General features: G+C 41.8%; 1 protein-coding gene and 2 long non-coding RNA genes across 4 annotated transcripts in view; 2 read left to right on the plus strand and 1 right to left on the minus strand.

The window, feature by feature from the left end:
- The window catches only part of ATP2A2 (ATPase sarcoplasmic/endoplasmic reticulum Ca2+ transporting 2), a 55,148-nt gene that overhangs the window by 13,022 nt on the left and 21,905 nt on the right, over positions 1-20,221 (plus strand). The gene's annotated exons all lie outside the window — the stretch shown is intronic.
- LOC311586642 lies at positions 871-16,017 on the minus strand. Its single transcript, XR_014775607.1, has 2 exons — positions 15,952-16,017; positions 871-7,157 (listed from the first exon to the last, which is right to left on the minus strand). It is a non-coding gene; the product is annotated as an uncharacterized lncRNA (long non-coding RNA).
- On the plus strand, positions 3,924-19,996 carry LOC311586643. The gene is made up of 2 exons (XR_014775608.1): positions 3,924-3,986; positions 15,234-19,996. It is a non-coding gene; the product is annotated as an uncharacterized lncRNA (long non-coding RNA).

Here is a 20,221-nt window from a genome sequence, read left to right on the forward strand (position 1 = left end):
GCATAAATGTTATGTGAGATTGTAACTGAAGATGTGCATTGGTGGCGCATGCCTTTAGTCCCAGCACTTGGGAGGCAGAGGCAGGTGGATCTCCATAAGTTCAAGGCCAGCCTGGTCTACAGAGTGAGTCCAGGATAGCCAGGGCTACACAGAGAAACTTGCAGTTGTGGCACATTCCTTTAATCCCAACAAACACTCAGGCAGTAGAGGCAGGTGGATCTATAGTGAAATCCTGTCTCCAAAAACCAAAAAATAAAAGGTACTGTATCTATCAAACTGAATTGTCATTTTATTTCTGGTTGTTTCATTGGTAGAGTGAATGGAGAAGAGTTAATGCGGAGGATTATTCAGATTGTGGCTTGTTACATCTTTCTGAGCCCAGATTAGGTTTGTTGCTTTTATTTAGTGCCTTGGTGTAATTAGATCCTTTTACATTGACTTCGGGGAAAATGGGTTTTATCATTATTGTTTTATTAAGACTTCATACTATACCTGTGTTCTACAGTGCTCATGTCTGAAAGGAATTTGGCTCTTCTAAATACACTTCCATTAGTAAATTCAGCTATTATTCAAGAATAAGGGGATAGTTTGGCTATGTAGCTTTAAGCTAGTTACTGTAATGGCCACGGATGGCTGAATGCTTAGAAGCCCTTACCACGAACCCTGGTAGTGACCTTACTCTGATCCTTTTATTTGAAGTTGGATGGAAAGAGAGAACCCACTCTGGGAGGGGCATGTGCTGTGTGTGTGTGTATCTGTGTGCCTGAGCGTGCGTGCTTGTGTATTGGTTATGGTACATTGTATTTTATTTTTGGTTTTTCAGGGCAGAGTTTATCCATGTATCCTTGCAGCTCCCTCTGTAGACCAGGCTGGACTTAACTCAACCACTGCTTGGGGCTTTTTTTTTTTTCCTTTTCCTTTTCCTTCTCCTTTTTTTTCTTTTGTGTTTCTCTGTGTGGCATTACCTGTCCTGGAAAGGCTTTGTAGACCAGGCTGGCCTCAAACTGAGAGATCTGCCTGCTTCTCTGCCTCTTGGAGTACTGGGATTACAGGCGTGCATCACCATACCCGTCGGTTATTGGTCATTTTAAAAACTGTTTTAGAGGTTGGAGAGGAACCTTGGTGGTAAGAGTATATGTTGCTCTTGCAGAGGACTGAGATTCCATTCCTGGTACTCAAGTCATTTGGGTCACAACCTCCTAAAACTAATTTCGTTTTCAGGGCAATCTATCCAACATGCATATACACAAGTACATTGGAAATTTTTGTTTTTTTCGAGACAGGGTTTCTCTGTATAGCCTTGGCTATCCTGCTTTGTAGACCAGGCTGGCCTTGAATTCACAGAGGTCTGCCTGCCTTTGCCTCCTGAGTGCTGGGATTACAGGCATGTGCCACCACCGCCCAGCTGAAAATTTTAATTCTGATATAATTTCAAAGTTACATGCTTTTAGAGAATTTTCTTATGCCCATACCCAGTATTTCCTATTCCAAATGTTAGTCTTTGATTACATGTGTTTCCATCTGTGGACATGCACATATTTTATTTGGCTGATCTGTTAGTAGATTGTACTCTGTACTTCTAACCACTTAACTGTTATGTTTTGTGGGGCTTCTAGTGTTGGGTCACACTTGGTTTTCCTACGTTTGGCAAGTGTTCTTCTAATTGTCAATTAAAAAACATCTTGTTAGCATACAAGGTAATGGATTTCATTATGGAATTTCCTCTTAATAAAATATTTGTGTGTATTGGGAGGGTGGCACATCCTAGAGTGTGTGATGCCCTCTGACAACCTGCAGCAGTCTTTCCTTCGACTGTGGGTGTCAGGGATCAAACTCAGACCATCAGGTTTGGTGGCAGTGCCTTTACTTGCTCAGCCATCTCACCAGCCCTATTGTGGTGTTTTCTTATATATGTCATAATATTTTGTTCTAATTTTTCCTTCTGTCCGCTTTTTTCATAGTCCAAAAGTGAGTGAGGCACAAAAGGAAATTGTTGTATAGGAAATAGGTCAAACTAGGGAGAGAGTGAGGCTACAGTTGTACAAGAAATAAGTTGTGCAGTACCATTAACAGTAATACAGGAAGTTTGTGAGTGGGAGTTCTTATGTAGAGGGGCGTGTCAGTCATCTAGAGCTGCCAGATCATAACTCAAGTACAAACTGGTGTGGCATTGCCTTAAACGCAAAGGAGTAAGGCTTTTGAAGTTTTTGTTTCCCCTAGTTTTGGGTATTGTCCATGCTAAGCAAGGACCCCAGCAGTGACTTGTATCCCCAGCGGATTGCAGAATTTCTGTGGGGGAGCAGGATGTGGGGTCAGAAGTAGTGAGTGGCAGGATTTCTGGCTTAAGTGATTGTGTGAATGTGGAAAACATCCAAGGAAGATTGTTTACTGCTTCTCCAGGTTTCCACATGTGAGATTCCGTGTGACCGCTACACTCATGCATATCCGGTGTCATCTGTGAATAGTACGCTGTCAGCTTCTCTGAAGAACAGTTGAAAATTCCTGTTAGTTGCATGACTTCAGTGTATTGGGTCTGCACCAGGTACTTAGCTCCGAGGGGCTTTACGATTGTGCATCAGTACAAGACAGTGGCAGTCAGCTCAGAAGCTCTGGCCTGGGACAAGACAGGAGCCCTTGTCATATTTGTTTGTTTATATTTCATGTGCTTTCCCTGCCTGTTTGTCTGTGTGAGGGAGTTGGATCCACTGGAACACGGCAGGAGTGAGCTGCCATATGGGTGCTGGGAATTGAACCTGAGTCCTCTGGAAGAGTAGCCAGTGCTTTTAACCCTCAGCCATCTCTCCAGCTCCCTAACCAACTCGTGTGTGTGTGTGTGTGTGTGTGTGTGTGTGTGTGTGTGTGTGTGTGTGTGTGTGTATTTTAAAATTTTGTAAGAAAAGATTTATTTATTTTGCGTGAGTGCTCTATCTGCATGTACACCTACAGGCCAGAAGAGGGCATCAGATCACACTCTAGATAGTTATGAACCTCCATGTGGGTACTGGGAATTGAACTCAGGACCTCTGGAAGAATGGCCAGTGCTCTTAACCTCTAAGCCATCTCTCCAGCCCATATACATATATATAATACATGTATGTGTTGTTGTTGTTGTTTTGGTTTCTTGTTTCACCATAGGCCAAGCTGGCCTTGAGATCCACCTGCCTCTGCCTCTTGTGAGTTGGGATTAAAGACATGTGCCACAACTGCTTGGCTAAATATTTTTTTTAATACTAATAAAAAATAGCTAGTTAAATACTCAAACTTAAGTTAAATATTCAAAAAAAAGAGCTTTAAATTTAGTTGAATAGTTAATACTCACTTCCTATGTTTAAGGCTGTCCGTTTTACCTTGTGCTAATGTGCTTTTTCTTGGATTTTGATCATTCTAAGAGGTGCAGAACAGAGATAATAACTAGTTTTTACATAGATATTTTGTTAACGGCTGTTCTATTTCTTCTTCCTAAACATGTTGAAAGTTACTCTAATGTTGACCAAAACATGAAATGAGAAGTCACATTTCAGTTTCTTGTTGGCTCAGGTCATCACTTTTTAGCATCTTACTGATAACTAGTTCACATGCCATACAACCTTCTCTTCCACATTATGCAGCTTTAGCCTGTTGACAGAGGAGTCATTAATTCCAGACTTTGGCCTGCTCACAGAAACCCAGCTCCATGAACAGTCGTTCCTTGTCTTCCTGCAACTATTCTCTAACAACTTAGTTGGATTTTTTAATGGGTTTACTTCTTCTAGACATTGCAATATGATTATGGTACTTTAATATCCAGACACATATACATAGAAGTAAAAATAAGTCTTTTAAAAGGAAAATTAAATTTTAATTATTAGCTAATGACAATTGCCTGAACATTACAGATGGCTTTTGTGAACCTTTGAACTATCTAGAACACCAGAGTCATATAAAATTGACTTTGCAAAAAGAACGATAACAGCTCATTTTTTTTTCTTTTTTCTTTTCAAGACAAGGTTTCTCTGCATAGCCTTGGCTGTCTTGGACTCACTTTGTAGACCTGGGTGGCCTTAAACTCACAGCGATCCGACTGCCTCTGCCTCCTGAGTGATAGGATTAAAGGCATGCGCCGCCGCCGCCGCCACCTTGCTAACAAATCCTATTTTTAAATGCCAGGGAAATATTGCTGGATGTATGAAAAGAAAAAGTAGTAAAGCTGTATATATTCTTACAGTAAGGGAACGGAAGTGTTTGTTTTCTGTGTTACCTGTTAATCTGACAAATGTGAATTAAGCTATATTAGCAAAAAAGTCTCTGCTTTTAGAATTTGCAGTGGCTTTGGTATATGTCCTGGGGGCTTATTTATTCAAAGTTACTGGTTTCATTACTGTTTTAAGCAAATGCTGTGTGTCTTAGAAACAGGGTTGATGGTAGCATAAATATACTCCTGTCCTATAACATTTTCTGGAATGAGCCCTATTTTAAGATGTAAGTGATTAAAAATGACACGCGTGCTCAATAAGGATTTCGAACTCACAGAGATCCACCTGCCTCAAGTTCTGGGATTACAGGTGTGTGCCACTGTGCCCCGCTAAATGACACGATCTTATCATAAAATTGCTTTAAACCTTCTGTAACAAATAGTTTTTATATTTCCTAAAATGAAGACTAACTGTTCAGCCATAGAGACATTTTCCAGATTTATTCAGTAATAAAGAGGAATAATTCTTAGTCTATTTAAAGGAAGGAAGGTTTATAGTAATGAGATTTAATAGTACAAAGTTAGTCCCAGCACTTGGAAGGTGGAGACAGGAGGCTCTCTTGAGTTTGAGGCCTGCCTGGTCTACACAGTGATGAATTCCAGGACAGTCAGGGCTACGTAGTGAGATCCTGTCTCAACCTCCCAAACCAAAATACACACACACACACACACACACACACACACACACACACACACACACACACGACTTTGCCAGGCAGCTGACCACAAGGCAAGGTTATGGAATAGATAACCCAATTCATTTAAGAAAACCAATATTACGCCTCCCCAGCCACCCCCCCCTCATGTGAACTCATAGAAATATCAGGCCTCTACAGAAAGGCATGCACCACCATGTTGGGTTATTGTTTATTTAGTGTTAGGATGTTTTGTCTGCATATAGGTGCCTACAGAAGCCATTGAATCCCTTCAGACTGGAATAACAGATGGTTGTGGGCCTCCATGTGGGTGCTAGGGTTTGAACCTGGGTCCTCTAGAAGACCAGTCAGTGTTCTTTACCTCTGAGCCAGGGTTAGGCATCTCTCTAGCCCAGTTTTGTTTTTTAAGTACAAAAACAGGAGCTGTTTGAACCTAATTTTATGGGCAATTTGATTTTTAGGTATGAAATGGAGCTGGGTGGTTTCTGCATTTCTAAAAGCTCCTAGAAGTCTATCCAAGGGTGCTATTTGGTTTAAAAAATCGAAGTGTGGGGACCTGGAGAGGTGGCAGTTAGGAATGACTACTGCTTGGGCTGGAGAGATGGCTCACTACCTGCTCTTCCAAAGGTCCTGAGTTCAATTCCCAACAACCACATGGTGGCTCATAGCCTATACAAGGGTGAGGACAAGGGTTCAGATCACCAGCACCCATATACAGCAGGGGAATGCATGGTCACTCACCCCTGATCCTGCCACTGTAGGAGGTAAGGCAAAGGAACCTCTGTAGCAAGCCGGCTGCCTACACTAGCTGAAGCGAGCTCTGGGTTCAGCATGGGATCCTCTCACATCTCAGTAAATAAAGTAGCAAATGGATATGTGTGTGTGTGTGTGTGAGAGAGAGAGAGAGAGAGAGAGAGAGACAGACAGACAGACAGACAGACAAACAGACACACACACACACACACACACACACACACACACACACACACACACACTCAGGCAGAAACACCCATACACATAAATGAAATGCAAATCTTGTTTTTGTTTGTTTTTTCAGACAGGGTCTCTCTGTGTGGCCTTGGCTGTCTTGGACTTGCTTGACAGACCAGGCTGGCTTTGAACTCACAGCGATCCATCTGCCTCTGCCTTCTAAGTGCTAGCATTAAAGGCGTGTGCCACCATGCCTGGCACAAATCTTTTTTAAAAGGCAAAATACTTTAAAAGTGAGTGTGGATATATTAAGAAGCAGAGTGTTTTGAGGTCAAGACCCTTTAACACTCTAAGGACAGCTCATAAGACCCTGAGAGCTGAGGGACTCTGGAGGTCTCCCCCACCCTCAGACCATGACAGACCAGTTGATCTTGAAGCTTGACCTGATTACATGGGCTGGCATTTCCTGATTTCCTGTAATCACTCCTCCCCACTGCATGACTCAGTGGTAGTCACAGTGTCCGTCAGTATTCCCGTTCTTGCCACAGAGGTTAAGGTTTTGAAAAAGTAAAAGAAACCACGAGAACGGGGTAGGTCACTTTTCCTAAGGTATTGTGGCTTGATAAATATAGTGCTTAGCTTTGCTTGTGCTGGGACATTTAGAAGATTGAGATTTTGGGAATGTGGCAGGGTTGTGATAGTGGAGTGGTAATTCCTACTACCATGAACTTCTGTAACATTGTAGTTGGGGGCCTCAGAGGTTAAGAGCACTGACTGCTCTTCCAAAGGTCCCCGTATTCAATACCCAGCAACCACATGGTGGCTCATGACCATCTATAATGAGATCTGGTGCCTTTTTGTGGGTAGAATACTATATAAAAAGATCTTTTTTTAAAAAGATTGTAGTTGAAAAAAACTGGAAACACCATCATCATAGATGAGCACAAAAATGGAGATTGGGGGTATCTGTATGCTGTGAAGTACCTTGAAAAGCACCTCATTAATAATCAGGGAATGAAGATAATAGCTTGTTTCTTGTGAAGAGTTATGAAGGATGACCTACATAGCCCTTGCAACAGTACCTGTTACAGAGTCTTCTTGGGCAGGAAAGATGGCTCAGCAGATAAAAGTTCCTTGCTGCCACCTCTGACAACCCGAGTTCAGCCCCCAGTACCTACCCTTGTGGTGAAAGAGAAACAACTCCCCCAAGTTGGTCCCCTGACCTCCATTCCTTCTCTTCCATGGAATGTGGGTGCAGCCCCCACCCCTCAGAAAAATGGGTTTTAAAAAAATTCTCCTGTGCTCATGATGGTGTACACCTTTAATATCAGCAGGCAGATCTCTGAGTTTGAGAGCAGCCTGGTCTAAATAGCAAGTATCAGGCTGACCAGAGCTACTAGTGAGACCCTAATTGAAAAAGAAAACAAAACAACTTCCCAGAGTTCTCCAGTGGTGGTTATTATGCTGCCAGTAGAGTGGTAACAGGATCTGTTTAAGCGACTGGAGAGATGGCTCAGAGGTTAAGAGCACTGACTGCTCTTCCAGAGGTCCTGAGTTCAATTCCCAGCAACCACATGGTGGCCCACAACCATCTGTATGAGATCTGATGCCCTCTTCTGGCCTTTAGGTTTACGTGCAGGTAGAACACTGTATATGTAATAATAAATCTTTTTTTAAAAATCTGTTTAAGCTAATGCAAAGATCTGGGTTTTGTTTTAGTGATGCTTAAGTGTGTTGTACACAAAGAAAATTCAAAAGGGTAAATACTGTTAACTAAGTATATTGTTGAATGATGGAAGAGAGGGGTCCTAAATGGGCTCACCCTTAAAAGGATATTTTATTTTTATAATAAAAAAAAAAAGTCTTGTAGGCTGGGCCTGGTAGCACAGCCTTTAATCCCAGCACTTGGGAGGCAGAGGCAGGCGGATCGCTGTGAGTTTGAAGCCAGCCTGGTCTACAAAATGAGTCCAAGACAGTAAACAGAGAAACCCTGTCTGGGTGGGAGGGGATGGAGGATCTTGAGGCTGGAGAGGTGGTTTGGTGGTTTTTGTTTTTGCAGAGGATTAGATTTGGTTTCTAGCATCTACTTGGTGGCCCACAACTCTCTTAATGCAGTTCTCAGGGAATTTGATGCCTCTTACCCTAATCTCTGTGGGCACCAGGCACAAGCATAATGCACATATGTACATGTAGGCGAAACACTTAGACACAAAAAAGTAAATATTTTAAAGTCTCTTGCCAGAAGCCCTAATACTGTGCCTGCTAACCTTTCATGTCTTATGTACCTCTACGTGTGACTCGTGGATTACCTTGGCTGCCTCTTGTCATTGAAAACATGCCTGCATAGGATTGACTGTGCTGTTTTTAGTCAGGTATAAGATATTTTCTATTAAAAAAAAAAACTTGTGTTTTTGTTTAGTGTTAACTGTAGTAAACAGGTATTATATTGAATCTCATTGCATCTTGATTTTTAGTTACTTTCATTGCTTGTAGATTTGATAATTAGCTAGTGTGCTGTGCTACTCCACTTCCTTTTTCACTACTGGGGATTAAGCTCAGGGCTCTTTCAGTTGTCCAGGCATCCTTTGAGCTTGTGATCCTTCTGCCTCAGCCTCCTGAGTAGGTGTTATTACCCACCTGTGCCATGAGGCTGGTCTTCTGGAAGTCTCTTAAATGTGTGAGTGCGTTTTATTCATCAAATATTTTTATAAAGACATTATTTCATATTTGTGTTTTTCAAAAGCCATAGTGGGAACAGATAGAGTGCTATAGTACTTTGTAATGTTTCTTCCCTGATCATGCAGAGCTCTAGAACAGTTTTAATTAAGCAAGTGGGCTCTTAAAAGTAAAGAATACTATTAATTCTGCATAACCACAAAATTTAAGAAGTACAAATTAGCTGTCAGGCAGAAGCAGTCAGACCTCTGAGTTTGAGGCCATTCTGGTCTACCAAGAGAATTTCAGGACAGTCAGGGCTATAGAACAAAACCCTGTCTAGAAAAAACAAAACAAAACAAAATTTTAAAAAAGAAAATTAATTTATTATTACTTGTTTCAAGACCCACTTAAATTCAAAAGCTAATATCGTTTTTAAGACAGTTTCTGATCGTAATTTTTTCTCTTTGAAAAGACTTGTTAAAGTTATTTTTTAATGTACATAAAATTGAAAATAAGGGTTTGGTGCTGGAGGGGTAGCTTTTTTGGTAACGGTTCCTGCTGCCAAGCCTGATGGATCCCTGATTTCTGCAGGTTGTCACTTAACTTCCACTCAAAGACTGTGGCATGGCACACAACTAAATAATAAAAGTGTAATTAAAATAAAGAGTTTATTTTTTCTTTGAGATCATGTTACTCTGTGTAGCCCTTGCTATCTGGAACTCAACTATGTAGATCAGGCTGGCCTCAACCTGCCTCTGCTTCCCGGGTTCTGGGATTAAAGGCATGCACTGCCGAGCCCAGCTAAAATAAAAGTACTTTTTATTCACCCACTTAGAAAAACATTTTCTTTGAGTATATCAGTATTTATGTTTAACTTAAGTAGAAGATGTTTAAGTATCGTTACTTAATGCTCCTTGTAAGGTAAAGAAAACTTGCATTCAATTGTAAAACATAGCAAAGTAGGGTGTGCGCCGCTTGCCTCTGCCTCCCGAGTGCTGGGATTAAAGGCGTGCACCACCACACCTGGCAAAAAAAAAAGTACTAATTTTTAAAATTTACTCTTACCTGTATTCTTGGTAACCTAACCTTTAAATTGTATTTTTTTTTTTTTCTAGACAGGGTTTCTCTGTGTGGTCTTGGCTGTCCTAGACTCGCTTTGTAGTCCAGGCTGGCCTCGAACTCACAGCGATCCGCCTGCCTTTGCCTCCCGAGTGCTGGGATTAAAGGCGTGAGCCACCACGCCCGGCTAAATTGTATTTTTGTTGAGAGTGAAATCAACACTATTACGGGAAGGAAAGCACTAAGAATTTAAGGAGCCAAGAACTGCATGCGAGCAGTGTCAGGTATTAAGCAAATAGAAGGTGGTTTATGACAGACACTCTTGTTCTTCCTACCTCGACCCAAAGAGGGGGGGAAAATGTGGAGGAAAAAAATTGCAGAGCACTCCCTTGGCAAGAACAAGAACTTTCCACTATCACTCGCCCTCGGGCGCTGACCAGCCCCGCCAGGGAACATTGCTGCATGTGAGCAGCAGCCGTGCCCTGCCTGCTTCCCAGGCACAGCCCTGTCCCAAACTCCAATTAGCCTGTGGTGTGAAGGAAATTGTCATTATTCCTGTGAAAAATATTAGGTGGGTCTTTTCTTTCGTTGATTTTTTTTTTTTTAACTCCTTAATAGATCTGCCTCCTGGTGTGAAAACGAAACAGACCCTTAGTGAAAGAGGCGAAGCTGTCAGTCATAGCAAGTTAGAGGAAGTCTTCCATTAATTGAGCTTCCTGAAGCAAAACTCTCTTTACTTCCTGGCCTTAGTTCCTGTCTGTAAAACAAGGTCATGGGTTGGCCAAGATGATGCAAAGGTTCTGCTAAGAGAATGCTAGAGCATGGTGGGTTATAAAAACTAACTAGGGCCGGGCACAGTGGTGCACACCTGTAATCCCAGCACTCAGGAGGCGGAGGCAGGAGGATCTCTGTAAATTCAAGGCCAGCCTGGTCTCGAACTTACAGAGTCCAGGACAATCAAAACCCTGTCTCATAAAACCAAAGTAAATAAATAAAATACTCATTTGAGTATCCTTTCTTCATGCTTTTCCACAAAGAGGCAATCTTGTAATGGGAGCAGAATAATCATACAGCTTTAAGATAGCTACTTCCACACACCTGTAATCCCAGCACTCGGGAAGCAGAGACAGGTGGATCTCTGAGTTCGAGGACAACCAGGACTACAAGAGAAACCCTGTCTCAAAAAAAGATAGACACTTCCTAAATACTGAGAAGTTAGACTCACTCTGGAGCTAATATTTGTGGTATGCAAGAAATGTAATAGAGGCCGTTCTAAACAAGCCCTTTGTGGAATTTGTGAACCTGTGGCTATAAGTATTTTCCTTATATTAGTTTCTTTCTTTCTTTCTTTTTAAACTGTGCTCACTGTGTGTGCCTGCCCACATGCGTGTGGTCTCCTACAGTGTGGGTCCTGAGGATTGGACTCCAGTTGTCAGGCTTAGTGGCAAGAGAGCTAAGCTGTTGAGTCATCTTGCTAGCCCATCTTGTATTACATTTTTTACACTTGATCTTAGCCAAAAGGCTGAGAAGGGAAGTAAGAAATAGTCAGCAGAGGAAAATGAAAGAATAAACTCAGTTCAGCCCTGCCTGGCCTAGAACTCACTTTGTAGTCCAGGCTGTCTTTGAACTCCATGGAGCACCACCTGCCTCCTGAGTGCTGGTATTAAAGGCATGGACCACCATGTCTGGCGTCAGGTGTTCCCTCTATTTTTGAGTCTGATGTTTTTGTTTGTTTGTTTGTTTGTTTTAAAAGATATTTATTCATTAAGTATACAGTGCTTTGCCTGCATGTACACTTGAAGGCCAGAAGAGCGCACCAAATCTCATTATAGATGGTTGTGAGCCACCACATGGTTGCTGGGAATTTAACTCAGGACCTCTGAAAGAGCAGCCAGTGCTCTTAACCTCTGTGCCATCTCTCCAGCCCCTGATGTATATTTTTAACCTGTCTCTTAAACTGTATACTGAAATTCTTTCTGGATCAAATCCCTGTCACCACTCCATCCCACACAAGATGAAGTAAAAACACACCTTTAATTCCAATATGGAAGAAATAGGCAAGTCTTTGTGAGTTCATGGTCAGTCTGGCTCACATGGTGAAACCTAGGACAGCCACAGCTCATGGAGACCTTGTCTCAAAACCTAACAGACAAGCAACAACACTCCTTGCAGTCACTCTAGACCCCAACACTTCCAAACAGTATTCTCTCTGCCAGCAGGAAGTTGCCAGACAGAAAACAGCACCCATATCTTTTATATATAAAAAATTTGGGAATAAAGGAAATCCCTCACCCAAACACAAAGGCCATAAAAAATAGAGTCCAAGGCTTCAAAAATTCTGCTGCCCATGGAATTTCAGAAAGAAGCCAATCCCTATCACACCCTCCAAAGCCTGGAGGGCCAAAACCAGCTAGTCTAACTTACCACCCACCCAGCAACTTGGAAAGCAAAGCAAGCATTTTCTTGGTTTGGTGAGGCCAACTCTCAGAAACTCTCCCACTACAGATTCTCCCTGGGCGATGGTCATGTACTTGGAAGGCAGAGGCAAGTAAATCTTTATCTTTGAGGTTGGCCTGGCCTATACAGTGGGTTCGAGACCAGCCAGGGCTACATAGAGGGGGGGGGGGCAGGAGAAGAGAAAGAGAAGAAAATATACCTGGAAGCCTTTGTAAGAAGAATTAGTTCATATCAGCATCTAATTGACAGTTTAAGAGACAGAATCCTGTTGGATCCTTTTTGGTTCTGAGTCTAGCCTTTAATGGCTCATGGCTGAGCCATCTCTTCCAGCCCTTATTGGATCCTTTTTATAGGATTGTTCAGGGATAGCCCAAAGCATCATTTGGGTATTCTGAATTTTTCCAAATCTGTGAGTTAGACTGGATATCTGGTAGGTTCCTCAGAACCTGAGAGGTTAAAATGCAGAAAAACATATTGAAATTTAAGAACATAAGAGTTGTTTTGGTATTGGTTTTAGCTTCAGGTAATTACTGCAGTGTTGGATTGAGCCAAAGTCGTTTCCTAAATACATATATAGGCAACATTTTAAAAATTAGATAATCATAGGGAGAAGAAAAACTAGAAATAACATCTCATGGTTAAGTATGATGTCTGAGGATGAGACATTAAACATACTGACCTCTAACCCTGACCGTTTCATTCCTGGTTTTCTGCTGGCTGCTTAAGACCATGGAGATGGCCAAAATTAATCTTTTTTACTGTCAAGACCAGTTGGAAGATGTGGTCCTCTCGTCATGCGGGCACAAGAGGACAGACCTTCAGGCTCCTGGAGTCTTTGTTATCCCAGTAGTGTGTCTATGTGAGGATAAGTCAAAGGCCTTGCTTAACAGCTGTGTCACAAGGGACTGTATAGGAAATGTTTCTGTTGTTGAACCTCTCTTTGGGGACTGGACATTGATTAGAATTCACTACATGAAGTTTCCCTGAGTCCTCTTGGCTACAGAGCATTTCAAGGGATCCTCCACAGTACCCTGGGGCCTAGCAGACTAGGAGCAGGGTGAACGTGCTCCTGTTCATCCCTCTGAGCACATCTGTGTAGGTCTCCACGTAGAGATTATTGACCATCCAGAAGGTCAGTTACACCAGTATACTTAGCACTAAAACCAGACTTTTTTTTTCCTTCTAGATTTATTAAGTATACAATGTTCTGCCTGCATGTGTGCCTGCAGGCCAGAAGAGGGCACCAGATCTCATTATGGATGGTTGTGAGCCACCATGTGGTTGCTGGAAATTGAACTCAGGGCCTCTGGAAGAGCAGACAGTACTCTTAACCTCTGAGCCATCTCTCTAGCCCCTAAAACCAGACACTTTTAAACAAACTTTGATTACACACTTATACATGTTTTAGATAGTTTTTAATTGTTGATCTTTGACCTTAGACACTTTGATACCATAATACAACATCTCAATTTCATCCTTAATGCATAAGCTTTCTACTTTTCCATCCTGGAGACATCTAGCTATGCAGATAGTTTTTCTTCATTAAATTTTCTTTATTAATAAATACAGTCTTTTAAACATTTTGTTTACTGTTTTCTGTTCTTAACAACATGAGAACATGTTTTTTGAGAATTTTTCCTTGGGGAGTGAATCCTAGGCTTACTTAGAATTGACTAGGAGGAGGTGATCCAAATGCAGTCACACTGAAAGTCTGTACCCTGTATGTGTCAGGCTGCCCCATGGCCACAGGCACAGGCACAGGCAGATCTCCCTTTCTCTAATCTTCTAGGTCCTCCAGAAGATCTTGTGGCCTCTTGTACTTAAGACCTGATTATAAAATTAGCTGGGATGCCTTTGTCAGTCTCCTCTTTCTGTGAGGGAACCTAACATTAACCTGCTCCACGGTGATCATGAAGACAGCAATTGTTTAACTTAGAGCAGAAGCCCTGTATTCTAAGAAACAGACGCAAATTTGCTTTTAGCCTTATCTGTAGTAGATCAAGGTGAGAACACCTGCTCTCAGTAGATCCCTCCCCCCCCCCCCAAGCTATAAAATGGCTTACGATTTTGTTGGTTGGCCATAATACAAACCTAGGTAATCTCATGTAGGGGAAGTAGGTCCTCAGTGTCCAGTGTAGATGGGTTGGTCCCAAATAGTAGCTGAACGGGTGACACCTGCTAAGAAGACACGAGGCTCTTGCCCTGAGATATGTTCTGAAAGTTTCCCCTGTCTTAGGATTTGCCTGATTTTTTAAATAACTTAAAAAATATGAATATATATATTTAAGTATGAAGCAAACACTATAAACAGTGTTACTTTGGGTATTTGTGTTTGTAAACATCAGTAACTACATGAAACAACCATTTTCTCTTATGGACAGGATTGAAAGGGTCTCTCTAGACAAGAATTTCATATTTTCTTTTCCCTTTTTTTTTTTTTTTTTTTGTTTTGTTTTGTTTTGTTTTCCGAGACAGGGATTCTCTGTGTATCCTTGACTGTCCTGAACAGGTTTTGTAGACCAGGCTGTCCTGGAACTCAACAGTAATCCACCTGCCACTGCCTGGCTCGATTGGACCTTTTGTGCAAAAGAAAAAGATCAATGAGCCAGCAGTTCAGCCCTGAGGCATAGAGAGGGCAAGTTGCAGGGGGTAGAAGAGAAAGTGGGCAATGGTAGGTAGGTTGTGTAGGTGGGGAGCGGGGGAAGAAGGGTGTGGAGAGAGGCGGGGTGGGAGGAAAGTTTGATAGAGAAGGGAGACTGTAGACTGTCGCTGCAGATGTTCACTCAACATTGTTTAGTCAACAGTTAAGTTAGTAACAACACTGCAGAGTGACAACCTACATATTAGGGAAGACTTCATTAGCTGTGTGTGCTGGTACTACTTCTACCTAACTCTAATGTTGACTGTGTTATCCAGAAATTTTGACTTGCATATTTATTGCTGGGTGTGGAGTCTCAGATTTATAACCTCAGCATTCCGGAAGACAACAAGAAAATCTAAACTTGAGATCTTGTTCTAAAAAAAAGCAAGGATTTGTAGTAGCTCAGTGGTGCGTTAGAGAGCAGTTGCCTAACACATACATGGCCTTGGCTTTTGTCTTCTGCAGTGCTAAAATGGGGGTGGAGTATAGCATTAGTCCTTTAATTAGAAACACCACCTGCAAGCCAGGTGTGGTGGTGGTTCAGCCAGCACTCAGGGAGGCAGAGGCGGATGGTCTACAGAGTGAGTCCAGGACAGCCAAGGCTACATAGAGAAACCCTGTCTCTGTAAAACAAACAAACAAACAAACAAACAAGACACTCATTACCTGCTTTAACAGAGGACGAAGGTTGGGTCCTAGCTAGCACCTATGTCAGGCAGCTTCCAACTAACTGCAACTGTACCTCCAAGGAGTGTGTGGTGCCTCTTCTTTGGCCTCCATGAACACAACATACTAGGAGCACAGACACAAATCTCGTTACTCTTTCTTTTTTTCTCCTACCACCTTTTTTTTTTTTTTTTTTGAGGAGACAGGGTTTCACTTTGTAGTCTTGGCTGTCATGGCAAGAAACAGGTTGACCTCGAACTTAAGAGATCCACCTGCCTCTGGCTCCTGGGCACTAGTGTTAAAGGTATGTACCCTCATATTTGGCCCTTTCTGTTTATTGTGATGTGTGTATAATGTGTGTGCACATGGTGGCTCAGTGTCCTACAGTGTGTGAGGTTGGTTCTCTCTTTACACCATGAGATCCAATGATTAAACTCAGGTCCTCAGCTTTCTCTGTGAGAGCTTTACCTGATGAGCTGGCTTGTCAGCATTAGACATTTTTTTTCCCCTTTAATTATCTGTATAGGTGTTTTGCCTATACAGAAGAGAGGGCATAGGATCCCTTGGACTTGGAGTTAAAGGCAGTTATGACCCACCATGTGAACGTGGGTGTTGAATCCAGGCTCTCTGCAAGAGCAGCCAGTGCTTGTAACCTCTGAGTTCTTTCTCCGGCTCCCCTCGATGGAAATTTGTAAATAGAGTTACTGTGTTGTATACCCTATCAGTTATAATGCAGAGCAGGAATGACATCAGCTGTAGACTGCAAGCACCTCTGTAGCACACTGGATAAAAGTCTTATCTGCAGCTCCCATAGGAGACTCATTACATAAATCATCTCAGACATCAAAGGAACATTTGAAATTTTTCCATTTAGAGTAATAATACTTCCAGTTGTCCTTGTATTCATTTCATAATGTTGAAAAGCACAGGGAATCTGATTCATTTATGACATACAGAAATAATAGCTTGGGCAGTGTGGTGATGACATATCCACTAGGGCACTTGGGCTGAGCAAGAGGATTGCCACAAGTTCAGTGCTGGCAAAAACCTATCTTAAGAAAACAGGACCGTGGATCTCTATGCGATCAAAGCCAGCCTGGTCTACAGAGCAAGTTCCAGGACAGCTAGAGCTGTTACACAGAGAACCCCTGTCTCCTCGAAAAAGAAAACAGGACCATTCATTCAAGGACAGGCCACATGCACAGGAGAAGTTGGCCAACACAAAATTAACTCAATGGTATTTTGGGGCAGGGTGGTTTTTGTTTTGTGGGTTTTTTGTTTGTTTTTGGTTTTTGGCAGGGGGGGTTGTTTTTTTTTTTTCTCGAGAAAGGGTGTCTCTGTGTAGCCTTGGCTGTCCTGCACTTGCTTTGTAGACCAGGCTGGCCTGGAACTCACATCGATCCCCCTGCCTCTGCCTCCTAAGTGCTAGGATTAAAGGCGTGTGCCATCATGCCAGGCTTTGCTTTGCTTTTTTTTTTTTTTTTTTTTTTTTTGAGACAGGGTTTTTTTGTGTAGCCTTGGCTTTTGTATACCTGGCTGGCCTTGAACTCACAGAGATCCACCTGCCTTTGCCTCCCTGAGTGCTGAAATTAAATGAGTGAGTTGCAACACCCAGTTTTTATTATTGTTGTTATTTTGGCTTTTTTGTTTTATTTTTTGAGACAAGGTTTCTCTGTGTAGCCCTGGCTATCCTAGATTCATTTTGTAGGCCAGGTTGGCCTTAAACTAAGAGATTCTCTTGCCTCTGTCTCCCAGAGTGCTGGGATTATAAGCGTGCACCATGCGCCCTGCTTTATTTGGGTATTTTTATTTCAGTCTTTTGCTTGATTTGATTTTATGTTTGTGTGCAGAGTTATTTGTTTTACTTTTGTTCTTTGAAAGAACATAAAGTTGAGTGATTAGGGAGCTGGGGAGAATCTAGGAGGTGAAAACACATTGTATTGAAAAGAAAATTATTTAACCAGAAACAAAACTAGGGCCACCAAGATGGATCAGCAGGTGAAGTTTCTCCTGCCAGTCCTGATGATCTGAATTCAATCCCTGCGCCCCACACGCTAGGACACAACCGACTTCTAAAAGATAACCATCGACCTTCATTCACACTGGCATATCCACACACACACACACACACAAAATAAGTAAAAAAAAAAAAATGTAATAAAAAACTTAAAGCCCAAGAAAAAATGATAGTTACTTTTTTTTTTTCCTTGTAATTTAGTGGTTTGTTTGTTGAGACATGCTTTTACTAATTAGCCCTGGCTTGCCTGAAATTCACAGATCTACTTCTGCCTTCAGAGTACTGGTATTAACGACGTGCACCCTCACACTTGGTCTTAACCTTTTGTTTTACTGTCTTGATATTTGGATGCACTCCCTTTGGTATACCATGAACAGAGTTACATTACGGTTCATTGTATTCAGTTGGAATATTGCTATTGGTTGCATAAGCATTTCCAGTAGGAATTCTACCTTCACAAGTGTGTCCCTGCAGTCAAGTGCAAGGAGGATCTGTTTCCCTGGAGATTTCTCGCTGTGCTGCTGTGTTTCTTAGGCACGCACTAGAGGAGTGCTTCTCAATCTGGTTTAACAACCAAACCTTTTACAGGAATCAAATATCAGATACCCTGCATATCAGATATTTACATTACTGTTCATAACAGTAGCAAGATTATAGTTGTGAATTAGCAACAAAAGTAACTATGGTTGGGATCTCCACAACATGATCTGTATTAAAGGGTCAGAGCATTAGGAAGGTTGAGAACCACTGCACTAAAGTAAAAAGCTATGGAGAACAAGGAATTGAGCCAAATTGAAGGGTTAACAATAGCAAGGTTTATATTTTGTATAGGAAGGCTAATTTGGTATTTGTTTTCCAAACCACTTGGGTTGCCTTTCAGAACATCATGGGAAGTTTCACACTTTGAGGCTGGAGGCAGTCCCAGGCGTACTGCTAAGCAAGCTGTCTGTGGAGCACACCCAGTTCCTGTCCTCTTTAAAGAGCTGGTTCTCATGCAGATGTGTATTTCTTTGGCAGTGTTTGAAGACTACAGCTTTGTATACTGTTCTGAGGAAGGACATGGAACTTTTGGGTTTGTCTGTTACTGGGTGTATTCTACCATTTTGCTTTATACACACCAAAGGCTCAGCTAGGAGCCCTTTGAGGCTATTAAAAGAACTCTACCTAGGAAAGAAAACTGTTGACCAAAAGAGCTTTAGGTTATACAAAAGATTTATTTAAAAGATAACAAAGGTTTTAAGTTGAAACTTCTCTCTGTACCGTGGCCTGGAATTGCAGTGTTGCTCATTTGTTAAACCTTACACTGGTAGCAGCTCTGTGTATATGGTTGATAGCTTGTGATTTCTCTAATAATATACAGGTATCTTCAGAAATTTTCATTGCAGTGTAAGTATAAAGTGGTCACAGCTTTCATTGTTTACAAAATGTTTGAACAAATCCATTAAAAAAAAAAGTGGCACACCTTTAATCCCAGTACCTGGGAGGCAGAGGCTGGTGGATCTCTTGAGTTTGAGGTGAACCTGGCCTACAAGATGAGTCCAGGACAGTCATGGCTATACAGAGAAACCTTGTCTTGAAAAACGAACAAACAAAAAGCTTAGGAAGTCTATAAAATAAGACTTTGTGGTGTCAGAGCGGTGTATGTTGCACTTTTTAGAGGGCAACTAAAGTCCTTGTCCGGGTTTCATCCTCTGTGTCCTGTTTTTTTGGTTTTTCAAGATAAGAGTTTTCCTGCCTATCCCTTGGCTGTCCTGGAACTCAATCTGTAATTTCTGGGATTAAAGGTGTGCACCACCACCACCACCACCTGGCTTCTGTGTCCTGCATATTACAGTGTCTAGAAGCATAGGCACACTATGATAATAAACAAGCTAGTCATGTTATGTGACTCAGTCACAGAAACAGGGTGACAATATGATATGCATCTGCTATTTCCCTCTTTAGCACTGGAAGAATTTTTATTGTTATCTGCATGTTGCCTCAGGCTTTTTATGTTTTTATTAGGAAGTCAGGGGACAACTTAAGGCAATCTGTTCTTTTTCTCCTTCCATTATGGGGATCTCAGGGGTCTTGGGGCATCTCAGGGTTGATTTGTGGGAGAAGACAACTCTGGAGTTGGTTCTTTTCATGGGTTCTGAGAATTGAACTCATTGCATGGCAAGCTTTTAACTAACAACCTGTTTCCTCGGCCTGACCCTACAAAAACTGGCAAATGTTTAGCTCTTGTGATAAAAGAATCTTACTCTGTATATCTTTGTTGAAGCAGGTCTATTATTTGTTGCCACCTTGCAGTTAGTGGCATTTCTACTGTTCTGTATTTGTGTTGTAAAGTAACTAACTGATCTTCATTTTACAACATCTGTTTCTTGTTAATATTGTTGCTTTTCTTTTTTTTAATAATTTTTATTTTTTATTTTATGTGCATTGGTGTTTTGCCTGCATGTATGTCTGTGTGAAGGTGTCAGATATTGGAACCATAGAGAGTTGTGTGCTGTCATGTGGGTGCCATCTCTCCAGCCCCTGCTGCTTTTCTAATGGACTAAGGATGGCCTTAGATTCCATGCTTGTGTGGTCTGTGTATTACTGTCTCCAGAGTGAAAGCTTGGAAGACTGTGCACATATGACTATGTACTATTTAGAGTAATATGTATTTGGATTTTCCTAAATACCACCTTCCTCTATTCAGTGTGTGTATGTTTGGCATCAGATTCATTATACAGCCAAGGGGGTTTACCTTTGCGTGTACCATAGGTAGCCAGTCTGTCCTAGGGACCTCACACAGTACCTGTGCTGCTAAGGCAGCACTCCGCCACCTGAGCCCCAGGCCCCAGGCCCCATCTAGCTTGCTTTAAACATAATATTCCACCTTTAACTTATTCACTCCACTTAGAAATGGAAAAGTATTT

This window comes from Acomys minous (assembly GCF_964271855.1).
Source record: "Acomys minous genome assembly, chromosome: 16".
Classification (NCBI taxonomy): Eukaryota; Metazoa; Chordata; class Mammalia; order Rodentia; family Muridae; genus Acomys; species Acomys minous.